The sequence below is a fragment of the Bubalus kerabau genome, chromosome 16 (assembly GCF_029407905.1).
Source record: "Bubalus kerabau isolate K-KA32 ecotype Philippines breed swamp buffalo chromosome 16, PCC_UOA_SB_1v2, whole genome shotgun sequence".
Taxonomy (NCBI): Eukaryota; Metazoa; Chordata; class Mammalia; order Artiodactyla; family Bovidae; genus Bubalus; species Bubalus kerabau.
This window is the reverse complement of record NC_073639.1, coordinates 10,417,959-10,433,822: the sequence shown is the minus strand read 5'-3', so window position 1 is coordinate 10,433,822 and position 15,864 is coordinate 10,417,959. Positions and strand designations below refer to the sequence as shown.

Genomic DNA, 15,864 nt, shown 5'->3' with positions numbered 1-15,864 from the left:
AAAAGATAACTGCTAATCACAGAAATAAATATTGCAAGTTAATGATTTTAGTGCCTTTTAACTTACGGGAAGATGCAAAAATCTGGGCTCAATGAAATTATTCGTTAGATATGCATCTTAATTATCTAGGGCCAGTATCCAGAGCACAGAGTGCTTCCTGTTTTTCTCTATCCTGAATTGCCCTTGGGGTGTACCATCAGCGGGCGTGGGGGTGCTGCAGTGGCTGATGGCTTGGTCCTTGTTTACTGGAATGACAGGCAACATCCCTTGTCCACAGAGGTGAACATTATCTTGTTCAAAGCAGTCTTTCTGCACTCTCTCCTCCACTCAAAACATTAAAAAAAATTATTTATTTGACTACGCAGGATCTTAGTTCCCGCATGTGAACTCTTGGTTACACCTGTGGGATCGAACCCAGCTCCCTGCATTAGGAGGGTGGCATCTTAGCCACTGGACCACTAGGGAAGTCCCAAAGATTTTTTTCTTTGGGAACTGCATCTAAATCCTCTGGTGGCATTCTTTTAAGCATCCTATTTTCTGTGGTGGCAAATGTAAACCCTCAGAGCGTGTTTTGGGAAGTAGTCTAAATTTCTTCAGAGCTGCACTATGGGATCTGGGAAGTTCTAATTTTGATCAAAAACCAGAAGGAGGAATAATGTAATGAAACCAGTTTCTTTCTGTATAATTTGTATGTTTTTTTGAAGTCTTATACACTATATTGAAAGTTACTTCTAAAAAGTGGTGACTCTGAGTTTCAAACAGTCGTATAATAGTATTGTTATTAGACTTGTAGCTTACAGAGAAGCATATGCTGTTTATTTGTATGTAAATATTGCTATTCTTTCTTATTAAAATTGATCAATTTGTCAATTGTTTATCAGGTTGAATAAGATGAGATTTAATTTCCTTATAAGATATATTTCTAAGGCTCTGTAATTTGCATCTTATTAGAGGTGTGTTTTACATTGTTTCTTAAAGTGTTGTTATGAAGTGAAGTCGCTCAGTCGTATCTGACTCTTTGCGACCCCATGGACTGTAGCCTATCAGGCTCTTCCATCCATGGGATTTTGCAGGCAAGAGTGCTGGAGTGGATTGCCATTTCCTTCTCCAGGGGATCTTCCCAACCCAGGAATTGAACCCGGGTCTCCCACATTGCAGGCAGATGGTTTACCGTCTGAGCCACCAGGGAAGCAAACGTGTTGTTATAGTACTTGTTAAAAATGCACAATGAAAATTCAGATTAGTAAAACTAGGTGCCAAATCTAGTGTGTCATAATCTGAATCAGAGTGCTAGGGGGAAGGATTTGGGAATTTTTCAGTGACTACCACCCAAGATGGACACCGCCAATGCAATGAAAGCATACTTCCACCTAATCTTTGTATTTTTGGATTTAAAGGTATTATAATCACCTTGATTTTTGCTTTAAATAAAACAATGCCGGTATTTTTAGTATACTGTTTTGACACAGGATTATGTTCTCAAGTGGGCTTCCCTGATGGCTTAGCTGGTAAAGAATCAGCCTGCAGTGCAGGAGACTCGGGTTCCATTCCTGGGTTGGGAAGATCCCCTGGAGGAGGGAACAGCTACCCACTCCAGAATTCTTGCCTGGAGAATTCCATGGACTGTATAGTCCATGGGGTCACAAAGAGCCAGACAGGACTGAGCAACTTTCACTTATGTTCTCAAGTTACATGTTGTTAGATCAAATTACTGTTATTTGAACTTTATATCTCAATTTAAAATGAGTATATTTTTCCTTGGGTGCAGATGGATAAATTTGTTTTTGACAGCTAGATGGCAGATACTAAGTTTTATGAAATAGCTTCTTGATTTGCTAGTAAGTGTGCCTCAGGTATCTTATTGAGCCCGTGGTGAAGAGTAACGGGATAGGCCTTAGAGGCTCCTGGAGTCTGTGCTTTGCTGCTGTAGCGTCCAGGCCAGCATTACTCAGTGAACATCGTGAAGAAAGCTTTGCTGTGCAGTTTATGGTTCAGACAGACCAAATCTTTTCTTTATAGTACTCAGAGATTTTATGAAGTTCTTTGACTCCCCCAAATGAAAGAAAGTATTAATATTAAATACTAGACTTTGATAGGATATTTGCATTGCCATGTACATTCTTTAGTAATCCTTCCTACAAAGTTATTAATTTTACAGAAAGTAAGCTTTGTGTATAAAGTGTGTTATTTTTTAGATATTTTAAATCTAAAAAATTTATTTATAAGCATTATAAATAAATCATTTATTTGTAGTATTTATTTATAAATAAACATATTTTTTTATAAATTTATTCATTTTAATTGGAGGCTAATTACAATATTGTAGTGGTTTGCCATACATTGCCATGAATCAGCCACGGGTGTACATGTGTTCCCCATCCTGAAGCCCCCTCCCACCTCCCTCCCCATCCCATCCCTCTGGGTCGTCCCAGTGCACCAGCCCTGAGCATCCTGTCTCATGCATCAAACCTGGACTGGCGATCTGTTTCACCTATGATACTATACATGTTTCAATGCCATTCTCCCAAATCATCCCACCCTCGCCCTAATAAATTATTTATTTGTAGTTCAGTTGCTCAGTTGTGTCCGACTCTTTGTGACCCCATGAACCACAGCACACCAGGCCTCCCTGTCCATCACCAACCCCCAGAATCCACCCAAAACCATGTCCTTCGAGTCAGTGATGCCATCCAGCCATCTCATCCTCTGTCATCCCCTTCTCCTCCTGCCCTCAATCTTTTCCAGCATCAGGGTCTTTTCCAGTGAGTCAGCTTTTCGCATCAGGTGGCCAAAGTATTGGAGTTTCAGCTTCAGCATCAGTCCCTCCAATGAACACCCAGGACTGATCTCCTTTAGGATGGACTGGTTGGATCTCCTTGCAGTCCAAGGGACTCTGAAGAGTCTTCTCCAACACCGCAGTTTAAAAGCATCAATTCTTTTTATTTATCAATTTTTTGTAGTATTTATTTATAAATTGACAAATTTCATAAATTTATTGATATTATAAATAAATATTGAAATATTTTTAGGTATTTTATAATCATATTATACTTTTACTTTAAAAGACACATACAGTATTATATCATTCTATGTATGTTAATATTAAGAGAAATATACTTTATGTAAGATAAAAATGACTATAGATTTATAAGTTAAGGCCATTATAAGAAAATATTTCATTGTGTATACTTAAAAATTATGTTAAAACACACAACACAAAATTTACCATTTTAGCAATTTTCAAGCATATAGTTCCAGTATTATAAGTATATTCACATTGTTGTGCAACCAGTTTCCATACTGAAACTCTGTAGCCATTAAACAACTGCTCATTCTCCCTGTCCCCTGCATCTGGCAACCACCGTTCTTTTTTTTGTGTCTGTGAATTTAACTGTTCTATGTACCTCATGGAAGTGGATTTATATGGTATTTGTCTTTTTGTGACAGGCTCATTTTACTTACAGTAATGTTCTCACAGTTCATCCATTTGTTAGAATTTCCTTCCTTTTTAAGGGTGAATAATATTTCTTACACACACACACACACACACACACACACATTACATTTTGTTTATCCATTCATTCATTATTAACGGACATCTGGGTTGCTTCAGCCTTTTGAATGTTATGAATAAGCTACTTGTACATGGGTGTGTAAATAATCTGTTTGCATTCCTGCTTTCAGCTGTTTTGGATATATATCTTAAAGTGGAATAGCTGGGTCACATATTAATTCTGTTTTAAATTTTTTGAAGCACCACCTTACTGTTTTCCACATCAGCCAAGCCATTTTATATTTCTACCAGAAGTGCACAAGCATTCCAGTTTCTCTATATCCTCCCCAACGCTGGGTTTTAGTATTTTTTTGTTTTTGTTTTTGTTTTTGATGATGATAGCCATCCTGATGTGTATGAAGTGATGTCGCATGGTTTTGATTTGCATTTCAATAATGATTAGTGATGTTAAACATCTTTTCATATGCTTGTTAGCCATTCATATATGGATAAATGTTTAGTCAAGTCTTTTGCCTATGTTTTAATCAGGTTGTTTGTCTTTTTGTTATTGAGTTATAGGAGTTGTTTATTATGTTCTGAATATTAACTCTTTATCAGATATATGGTTTATAATTAAGATTTGGGGCTTCCCTAGTAGCTTAACTGGTAAAAAACCTACCTGCAACACAGGAGACCCCAGTTCGATTCCTGAGTCAGAATCTGCTGGAGAAGGGATAGGCTACCCATTCCAGTATTCTTGGGCTTCCCTGGTGGCTCAGCTGGTAAAGAATCCACCTGCAATGTGGGAGACCTGGGTTTGATCCCTGGGTTGGGAAGATCCCCTGGAGAAGGGAAAGGCTACCCACTCCAGTATTCTGGCCTGGAGAATGCCATGGACTGTATAGCTCATGGGGTCACAAAGAGTTGAACATGACTGAACGACTTTCACTTTCACTTTCTTTAGACTAAGATTTAATAATTGACAGTAAGCATAGAGCCTCTGTTTAAATTTTAAGTTAGCTGTTTGGTGGGCAGTTACATTATATTTGGGATTTGATTATGGTAAACTCTGAATTTTGGTCTTCAGGTAGGTGGGCTAGTGTGTGTGTGTGTCTTGTCACAGGGCTTGACAAAAGAGAGATCCTCTAATGTCTTCGGAAGCTGTAGTTTCAAGACCATAAGCAGAATCAACATTTTTATGGTGAAGGATAGCTAGTAATGAATCCTGGGAAAAAACTTAACGACAGTTCAAACCATTAACCTGTCTGGGTAGCCTGATTTTGCTTCTAAGCTCTAAAAAGTGGTATGTTTATTGACAGAAGGATACTTTGACTTTGAAAAGTTCAGAACCCAGACCTTGCGCCTTCAGAAGTGAGGTTATTTTGGGGAAGACAGGAAGGTGTTGGGAGTTGGGTGGGAGGAGTCCAAAAGCAAATATATGTAACAAAGAGGAAAGCCTGGGCAAAGATGCTCCGAAGGAAGAGGGAGCAGCTTAGCAAGAGGGAGCAGCTTAGCTGGATATAGGAGTCCCATGGATATTGAAAGGATCTAACCCTTGGATGTATTACTTTATTTGAAGGAAATGACAGCAGGTTCTAGAGCTAGCCCAGGAACAACCACAAGTGAGAAATTGGCTTGAAAAAGGGTGCAAACAATATGATATAAAATGTGCGTGACAGCCCCAAGGGGACGTTGCCAGTGGGATTCATTGTTACAGATTTTGGCGGTGTGCTTAGAACCATGAGACAAATAGCAGGTAGACAGAGGCAATTACAGATCTTCTGATCTGGTGAGAGAATAATATATTTGAATGTAGTGTTTCAGGGCTAGGAGCTGTCTGCATGAGCAGAGAGGAGTGGTCAGAGCAGCGTTAGAATGCTGTTCTTTCTAATGTAATACCAGAAGGTCTGAGTCATGCAGAATTAAGGTGGCGGTGGTGAGGAGAGGATGTTTCTCTGTGGCTTCTCTGGCTTTGTGTGGAACCAATGGGAAACCATGTTTGAAAGTTGTTTTGAATAAAAATTTAGCCTCAAGACTATTTGGGGATTAGATTTCCTGAGTAAATAACACAAAAAGATACTTAAAAGTGACTTCTTACAGTCAAATACTTAAAACAGCTGCTTAATGCTGTCATTCTGATCATACCTTTTCATAATTTTGTAGATTTTAAAATTATGACCTGTCTCTACCCTATTTTGTGAATGTAGTCTTTATTTATTCAGTCATTTGGTCTCTTCTCCCTGACCCTTGTAGTTTCATTCTAGCTTAGTTTAGTCTGGGTCTTTTCCAGCTTTCTGTGTTTTTTCCAATTGACCAGAAGGGCTTAGAATACATGTGTGAAGTTTATATTTCGTCATGTTTTCTGTTTCATTTTCAGCATCATTTCTGAAATGCGCTACCTTTTCTTTAAGGGTACAGGTCGCACCGAGTTGATGTACATAGAGTGTCAGTCGCTCAGTCGTGTCTGACTCTTTGTGACCCCATGGACTGCAGCCCCCCCAGGCTCCTCTGTCCATGGGATTCTCCAGGCAAGAATACTGGAGTGGGTTCCCATTCCTTTTCTGGGATCCCTTTTGATCTCAACCTAGGGGTCAAACCCGAGTTTCCCTCATTACAGGCAGATTCTTTACCATCTGAGCCACCAGGGAAGCCCTTAGGAAACTCTCTAATGACTAGTCCACACCAGAGATTCTCAAAGTGTGGTCCCTAGGTGAGCAACAGCAGCCTCACCTCACACTTGTTAGAAATGTGAATTCTTGGGCTGAATCAGAAACTCCTGCAGTAGTCTCAGTTTGTATTTAACAAGCTCTCTGGGTGATTCTGATACAAGTTAGAGTGTGAGGGCTGCTCCACATGTCTCGTTAGCTGTGTACAGTTGTCTAGGCTTTTCATTTTCTGTATCCCTTGGTCTTCTGATCAGAAAGATCAGGGGTTCCCAGATGTTGGTGTGCACATGAATGGTCTGTTAAGTGTCTTTAACACATTGCAGAGAGCAGTACACTTTCCCTAACTGTCTACCCAGAGATTCGGATGCTGTGGTCTTAGATTCGGATACAGTTATCTGCTTTACAGCAGGCTTTCCAGAATACATCTCATATCTGGAATCTGGACCAGTGGCTATCTCTCTTTCCTCCAAGCCCCAAAGTGATGTGATTTAAAGTGGCTTTTCAGGTTCAGTAACTGAAAGCTTAGGGGCCAGTTGAACTTCATTTTCAAAATGCAGTTTGGATTATTTTTCAGTGAAGCCATTGTGTTCTGCTCTCTTTGCTTAAAAAATGTGATTCTTTCTTGGCCACTCAGGTTACTGTATGAGATTTTTCTCAGGCTTAGCCTCATTGATAAAGCAGTTTGCTTGGACCTCATCGATAAAGCAGTTTGCTCACTAAAAGAGCCCTCTGCCTCTTATCAACTTGGAGATTTCACTCTGGGGTTCTTATGATAATTTACAAACAGTTTTAATAAACTGTAAGTACTGGTTCTTAGGGAATGCTATTTTTCATTTGGATCTTTTTGTCCCTACTCTTGATTTCCAGTCTTTAAGCTGGTGCCCTGTGCATGATAGTATGCCTCCCTCATCTCACCGTCATTCATGTTTTTGTTTCTTTAGTTATTATGGTACAACTTTATTAGAATTGTTTTCTGTGAGTCTTCCTCTTGTCTCAGTGGCTGCTCCTTCCGTCTTTTCCCCTGTCTGTCCCTTGAGTGTCCGTGTTCCCTGGGAGCTGCCCGAGTTCTTTTCTCCGCATCTTACTACATCTTACTCCGTCCCCTCGGGGCTTGTTTCTTCCTGTCTGCCGGGGCCTGGCTCAGATGTCACCCTACACCACCCTTGATCAAGGAGCATCTGACTCTCACCGCTGTCCTCTGAGCTGCAGCCCGTATCCCCAACTGCCTCCTGCGTGTCCCACAGGCAGATAAGGTGAATGTATCTGAACTTGAACTCATCATTCTTCTTCCCCAGAACTTGTGCTTCCTCTCGTGTCCCCTATCTTGGTGAATGGCGTCACCATCACTTTGCACGTGGCTAGCATTTATTCAGCATCTTCTATATGCTATGCCCTGTTATGGGAACTTGCATGTAACTCCTCGCAAATCCTTTGAGATTATATTATTATTCCCATTATACAGATGTAGAAACTGAAACACATGGGGTTTAAGTGAAGGTCACAAAACCACTCACTGATGGAGATGGAATCCTGGAGCATGGAGTCTTAATCGTGTTTCCTCTTCCAAGCTAGACCCCTCAGATCTCCCTTCCCCATGTCTTCTTACTTTGCACATCTTCTCAGTCCTCTTCAGTTCACCTGCTAATCTCTCTTCAAAGCACACTTCCTCTTCTCTGCATTCCATTGTAAGTACTCTAGTCACGACCTCCTTCATCTCTTGTCCCCCTATTATAGTATGTTCCCTTTCCAGCCATTTCTTTATGATTATTGCCAAAGTGTTATTCTTGCCAGCAGTAAGTCTCATTGTGACACTTTCCTGCATCTGTCAGCCTAACCCTTCTCAATCCGTCATTCAGTGTTGGGCAAAGCCTTTATTATCCTCTTCATTGTTGAGCAAGCCCCCCCCAGTTTGGAGGAACAGAATGATTCTACCATTTAAAGAATCAAGGTAGAGAGCTGGAAGAGTTTTTGCCTCTTTTGGTCCTTAATTTCGATTTATTTTAATAAAGGAATGATTAAAAAACAACTCCAGAGTCTAGTCTGGCCAGAGAGGGACGGCCTCTGTGGTTTCAGTGGTGCCCAGGAAGAGTGGTCTCACACTCCATGTGTGTGTTCCAGCTGGGGTAAACTGCTTGCACTGCCCGTAACGGGTCACATTCTCCCGGCTTCCTCTGGGTCTTTGCACATGCTGTTTCCTCTTCCACAGTACTCTTCCTTCATTGCCCTGTTGGGTAACACTGGCTAATACTTCCATCTCCATTTTCAGATCTCAACTTAGATTTCATTTCACCTGGGAAGCTTTCTCTGATCCCCTTTGCCTCCCAACCAAGAGGTTGGGGTAAATACTGCCATATGATGGCATAGCGTGCCACCCTTTCCTGCCATAGTGTGAGTAGCTCAGCTGTGTCTGACTCTCTGCTGCCACATGGACTGTAGGCCACCGGGCTCCTCTGTCCATGGGATTCGCCAGGCAAGAGTACTGGAGTGGGGAGCCATTCCCTCATGACTCATCAAACTTTGTTTTAATTGTTTGGTTGCTTCATTTTAACTATAAGCCACACCTTATGTATTTCTGTGCTTCTACCTCCAAGCATAGATGTTCAATAGAGATTGATTGTGTGGAATAATAAATGAGTATTTAAATGAACTAATTCATTTTAGCCAATTCTACCTGCTTCTTACCTTTGTAAAATAACTCTGGCAGGTTATAATAACCTTTGTATAATAACTCCAGCAGATCAGTTAGGGTTCAGTTTACCCAAAAGTAACTACAGGAATCAATGGTTTAAACAAATTTGGGGATTTTTTTTCTTCACATAAAGTAAGTCTGGGACTAAGCTATCAAGGCTTAGTAGACTGGTTCCTTGGTTATCAGGGACCCCAGGTTCCTTCTGTCTTTATGCTCCACTCTCCTGAGTGGGATCCTTGCCCTCATGTTCTCATCTCAAATATGTGCCAGGAGTCTGGCATCTGCAGGCCCTCACTCCAGGAAAGAGGAGAAGGTCAAAAAAGCAAAAAGGAGCTTGCCAGCAGTGTGCCTCCAGCCTTTATACCTTTCAGGGACTTTCCTGAAAGGCCTTCCGAGGGTATTACTTTCTACCCCTTGATGAGACAGTTATCACAGCATTGCTTCTGCTGCAGGGGAGACTGGGAGATACTGCTTTTCTGCTTTTGGTCTTTGCTTCTTGCTACACAATTGGGGTTCTGTTAATAAAGAAGGAGAGGATAGGTACTGAGTGGTAACCAGAAGCTTCTATATAGCTTAGGATGATTTCCTCTTCAGTGGTCATAGACAGATTAGTAAGAAATTGGCAGAACAGTATGTCAGCATTTTAAAAAGTATGTATATTAATGTAGCTTTGAAAAGAACCTTGCCTCTTTGTGATCCTAGCTATTTTATATAAAATCAGCAACTTTTTTGGGTATTTTAAGGAGATTTAATTGCAGGCACCTAAAAAATCTAAATAATTACTTTCATGAATCATTTTCTTCTAGATATTTGCACTTGTTGATTTAAGAGTATACCTTCTTAGTATATGGGTGTTAATTGTACTATTCCTTCATCTTTTACTGTTGTCTTGAAATTTTTCAAGATTTAAAAAGTGGGGAAATGTTAAAAGTAATAACAAAATAAATAATTGCCTCAAAAGGTAAAAATAAATGCATTAAAAAAGAGTATACTAGACTTCCCTGGTGGTCCAGTGGTTGGGAATCTGCCTGCCAGCGCAGGGGACGCAGGTTTGGTCCCTGATCCAGGAAGACCCCACGTGCTGCAGGGCCGCTGAGCCCGTGTGATGCAACCGCTGATGCTTGTGCACTCTGGGGCCTGTGAGTGGGCTTTTTTTGGGGTGGGTGAGGTTTAAAAAACTTGTTTAATTAAATATCAGAATAAGACCAGGCAGGGCAGGTGGTGGGGGGGTCACTCGGAAGCACAAGTGCCCTTGGGGCCCTCCCCCTGCACCCCCCTTGAGAGGCTACGGCTCAGTGGCTGGAGCCAGGACCCCAGACACTGGGGCTCTGCAGCAAGACAAGCCACTGTGCCCCCCAACTGGAGAAAGCTTGTGAGCAGCAATGAAGACCCAGCACAGCCATAAATAAATAGATAAAAACTAAAAAAAAAAAAAAAAAGATACCTTCTGAAGTCTCATTAAGATGTGCCCCAGAGAACCCTGTTATACTGTTTGGTGGAAATGCAAACTAGTACAGCCACTATGGAGAACAGTGTGGAGATTCCTTAAAAAACTGGAAATAGAACTGCCATACGACCCAGCAGTCCCACTGTTGGGCATACACACCAGGGAAACCAGAATTGAAATAGACACGTGTACCCCAGTGTTCATTGCAGCACTGTTTACAATAGCCAGGACATAGAAGCAACCTAGATGGCCATCAGCAGACGACTGGATAAGAAAGCTGTGGTACAAACACACAATGGAATATTACTCCGCTATTAAAAAGAATGCATTTGAATTAGTTCTAATGAGGTGGATGAAACTGGAGCCTATTATACAGAGTGAAGTAAGTCAGAGAGAAAAACACCAATATAGTATATTAACGCATATATATGGAATTTAGAAAGATGGTAACGAAGACCCTATATGCGAGACAGCAAAAGAGACACAGATGTAAAGAACAGACTTTTGGACTCTGGGGGAGAAGGCAAGGGTGGGATGATTTGAGAGAATAGCATTGAAACATGTATAGTACCATTTGTGAAATAGATCGCCAGTCCAGGTTCGATGCATGATACAGGATGCTCGGGGCTGGTGCACTGGGATGACCCTGAGGGATGGGATGGGCAGGGAGGTGGGAGTGGGGTTCAGGATGGGGAACACATGTACACCCGTGGCTGATTCATGTTAATGTATGGCAAAACCACTACGATATTGTAAAGTAATTAGCCTCCAATTAAAATAAATAAATAATGAATCCGCCACAGGTATACATGTGTTCCCCATCCTGAATTGGCAAAAGTAATAAAATTATGTAAAGTTTAAAAATAAAATAAAATTTAAAAAAATAAATAAATAAAAAATAAAAGCAAAAAAATAAAAATAAAGTTAAATTAAAAAAAAAAAAGATGTACCCAAGAATCTACTGGTGGGAATGTAGATTGCTGGAACAGTTTACAGTAGATATTAAGAAATCTAAGTTTTATAAATTAGATTTTTTTGAGAATTAAATGATTTGGGAAAATGCTCAGAATGTAAAATTTAATGAAAGGAGAAGGAATCAAGATTTAATTTTATTAAATTCCTCAAAAAAATCAAATTTTAATAGTTGTCTTTCATTCCATTATATGGATTTCCCTTATATGTATGTTTAATCCTTCTGTTGGGCTACCCTGGTGGCTCAGTCAGTAAAGAATACGCCTGCAATGCAGAAGACCTGGGTTCAATCCCTGGGTTGGGAAGATCCCCTGGAGGAGGCATGGCAACCCACTCCAGTGTTCTTGCCTGGAGAATCCCCATGGACAGAGGAGCCTGGTGGGCTGCAGTCCCTGTGGTCTCAAAGAGTCGGACACGACTGAGCAACTAAGCACAGCACAATCCTTCTTTTATTACTGAACACTTTGCTCGTTCCAATTTTTCACTATTAGAAGTAATCTTCAATGAAAGACAGTATATTTTTATTTAATTTTGTTTAGATTTCTGGGTTTTTATGATAGATTTATAAAAGAATGAGCAGACAAGATTAAAGATATAGATCTCTTATTTGTTGCAATCTGTTGCCAAATCTTTTGCGAAATGTGTGTATGACATTCACATATATTGTACTTCTGACTTTGTAAAATTTGTGAAATTACTAGAAAAAAGACTACCAAGAAATATATTAAAGCTTTAAAAATAGTTTTTCATGTGGTGGTGCTTTGAGTGATAATTATTTTCTTTATATTTTCTCTCTATATATTTTCTGCAATGATTATATATTGTTTTATAATTTAAAAATAAATTAAGTTGAAAATAAAGAATAGATCTTCTGGGAAATCCCTTGTGGTCCAACGGTCAGGACTCCTGAATTTCACTGTCAAGGGCACAGGTTAGATCCCTGGTCGGGGAACTGAAACCCCTGGAAGCCTTGTTTGGAGGCCAAAAAAAAACAAAGAATATGCTAAGCTACTGCCTTGCTATTTAGAGTGTCAGCATCAAAGGAGACTTTTTTTTTTTTTTCTTCCCACTATGCCATGCAGCTTATGGGATCTTAGTTCCCCACCCAGGGATTGAACCGTGGCTCTGGAAATGAAAGTGCTGAGTCCTAACCTCTGGACCTCCAGGGAATTCCCAAAGGAGAAATTTTAATGTTGCTTTTTTATCGAAGAAGAATAAGCACACAACAGATGGATCCTTTAAGGTTAGACTTGTTTTACTGAATTTGTTTAGAGGTATTTTCTCCATTTTTCCTAGTAATTTGAGTGAGTGAGTGAAAATCGCTCAGTTATGTCTGACTCTTTGCAACCCCATGGACTGTAGCCTACCAGGCTGTACTCTGTCCATGGGTTTCTCCAGGCAAGAATACTGGAGTGGGTTGCCATTCCCTTCTCCAGGGGATCTTCGCAAACCAGGGATCGAACCCAGCTCTCCTGTTTCAGCTTCTTTTAGTTTTGCTTCCTTTTGCTCTTTACCCTACTGGGGTCTTTGGGAACTGGTGTATGTGTAACAGCACCTACCATACCTCTTCATTTTAGCTTAGGCTGGATTTGAAGAGCCAAAGCAGGAAAACACTTAAGGAGACCTGAGACTCTCACAGAGAAATAAATTATAGCTGCTGTTTCTTTTAGCTTTGCTTTCCTGTTCTTTCTTTATTTTTTTTTAAAAATGTAATCTCTCCTTTTATCAACCTTTATCATTTCATACTGTAAGAAGTGAAATCACTTAAAGGCAGATAACCCCTATGAATCTGCCGAGTGTTAGACCTTGCGTAATGGAATCTAGTAAACGGAAATAAAAATTCTGGGTCTTTTTTTCCTCCCAGTGGTATTTATTGTAACTGTTAAAAACAAGAGCACCACATAGCTTCAATTCTCACATTCAATAGCTGGATTGTAGTATTAGATGGTTCTAGGGTCATTTTTAGCTTGTCATTGTTTCCAGGGTAATCCTCTTAAAATATGAGTACATATTTGTTTCTAGAGGCAAAAGTTGAAATGATTGTGGAGTGCATGGATGGGTTCATGAAACTGACCCTTGATCAGTATAAGGTATCCCAGTAACCTATTTCATATTCATAGACTCTGTAGCCTGGGATAGATTAATTTTAGAGATGCATTGCAGAATGTTGGATAAGGCGAGAGAGTGTGGAAAACATGTTCTATAAACCAAAGTAGTGTCGGTTACGAAACAGCAGCAAAAGCAAACTCCTAAGTCAGCGATACACAGTTGGGGATTTGGAGACGTAGGGATGGGAATGAAGGGTTTGGGCAGCGTTCAGAAGTGAAAGGGCAGATTGATGGGAGCGCTTTGAGCTGTTTTCCCCAGGCTCTTGTGAATCAGTGTACTTTTCAAACAAATGTAGAAACAAACGTGGTCTGCCACAAGATTCTGCCTCGGATTCTGTTCTTCCTCATTTGAGGAAATGATATTGTTAGACAGTTACCCACGACCCAAATCATAGTTTTAAGTAAATCTATATTTTGTTAAATATCTATCTGTGTACTATTTACAGCTACTTGAAAAGTGATACTCAGTCTGAAGTAGAGTTTGGCAAACTGATCAAATCTGGCCTGTTGCGTGGGTGGTTTTGTTTTGGTTTGGTTTGTTTGTTTTTTATAATCACCAGCTAAAAGTAGTTTAAACAGTTTTATATGCGGTTTTTTATTTTTTCTTTGGCCGTGAAGCTTGTAGGATCTTAGATCCCTGACCAGGGATTGAACCCACACCCCCTGCACGGGAAGGTGAAGTCTTGAAGAAAGAGGAGGAAGAAGATGTACATGTATTCTTCAAAGCTGAGACTACTTACTGTCTGGCCCTTTACATGTGAAATTTGCCAACCCCTGATCTAAAGCAGTGGTTTCAGTGTCTCAAAATGTGTGTGCTCAGTCGTGACCGACTGTTCGTGACCCCATGGGCTGTAACCCCCCAGGCTCCTCTTTCCCTGGGATTTCCCCACCAGGAATACTGGAGTGGGTTGCCATTTCCTTCTCCAGGGATCTTCCCAGCCTGGGGACCAAACCTGTGTCTCCCGCAGCTCCTGCACTGGCGGGTGGTTCTTTACCCCTGAGCCACCGGGAAGCCCTCAGTTTCTCAAGGCACGTTTGATTGTCGCTCTTGGGGTGGAGGGGATAGGAGTGCCGCTGGGAGTCTGTAGGTGAGGCCAGAGATGCTGTTCAGCATCCTCAAAAGCACACCGTGACCTCTCAGGACAAAGGTTTAACTGGTCCAAGATGTTAAGAAAGACCGCTTCCTTCCCAAGCTGTAGTTGTGTGCCTCTAAGCTGCTTTCTCGGAGAAGGCAATGGCACCCCACTCCAGTGCTCTTGCCTGGAAAATCCCATGGGCAGAGGAGCCTGGTAGGCTGCAGTCCATGGGGTTGTGAAGAGTCGGACACGACTGAGCGACTTCACTTTCACTTTTCACTTTCATGCATTGGAGAAGGAAATGGCAACCCGCTCCAGTGTTCTTGCCTGGAGAATCCAGGGATGGGGGAGCCTGGTGGGCTGCCGTCTATGGGGTCGCACAGAGTCGGACACAACTGAAGTGACGCAGCAGCAGAAGCAGCAGCAGCAGCAGCAGCAAGCTGCTTTCTAGATTGGGCCTTCACCTTGGCTCCCATCCTGTCTTTGGCCTGCCCGACCTAGTTGTAGCAAGAATTCTGTTGCATCAGTTTAGTGAAAATACCCCCACTTTTCCTACCTGATCACCCTGATGTCTTATCAAAAGCCTTGTCCCCTACCCTTGATGTCTAATTACCCCTGGCCTGTGTTCAGCAAGTTAGGTCAGTCTAGTAAGAATCCCCCTACTCTAAAAATCTAAAAAAAAAAAAAAATTATTTATTTGGCTGCCTTGGGTCTTGGTTGTGATGCTCGGGCTTCTCTCTGTTTGTGGCCCTCAGGCTCCAGAGCACCTGGGCTCAGTAGTTGTGGCATGTAGCTTAGTTGCCTCCAGCGACACGTGGGATCTTAGTTCTTCAACCAGGGATGAAGCCCTTATTCCCTGCATTGGAAGGCAGATTCTTAACTACTGGACTACCAGGGAAGTCCCAAGAATCCCCCGACCCTGGATGTCTTAGTAATTTTCCATCTCCTGACTCCCTCATGCTTTTTATTAGTGTAAATTCCCAGCTCTTTGCTGTGTTTAGAGTTGAACCTAATCTCTCTCTCCTTTTTTCAATAGTCTACATCCATTGCAATAATCCTGAATAAAATCTTCCTTATCGGTTTAACAAGTGTTGGAATAGTTTTCCTTTAATAATATCAGTAGTGTAGAGGTTGAGAAACCCTGAGCTAAAACAGCATTGGGTAACATTTGGTACATACATGACTTCAGGGGCCACCTCTGCCGATGGACTCCGCAGCAGTCCCCTTCCCCTTGTGTTTGGCCCTGGCTCTGTTCCTTTATGAGTGAAATAAGGTTGACTCTGTCTGGGGGAATTTCATTTCAGCCTTCCTTCCTCTCCAACATTTTAAACATTGAATTATAGTTGACAAACAATATTGGTTTCAGGTGTACAATGTAGTGACTTGGTACTTTTACACATTTGCAAAATGACC

General features: G+C 41.2%; 1 protein-coding gene across 7 annotated transcripts in view; it reads left to right on the top strand.

Annotated features, from left to right (window-relative positions):
• The window catches only part of FHIP1A (FHF complex subunit HOOK interacting protein 1A), a 311,586-nt gene that overhangs the window by 86,321 nt on the left and 209,401 nt on the right, over positions 1-15,864 (top strand). The window lies entirely within an intron of this gene.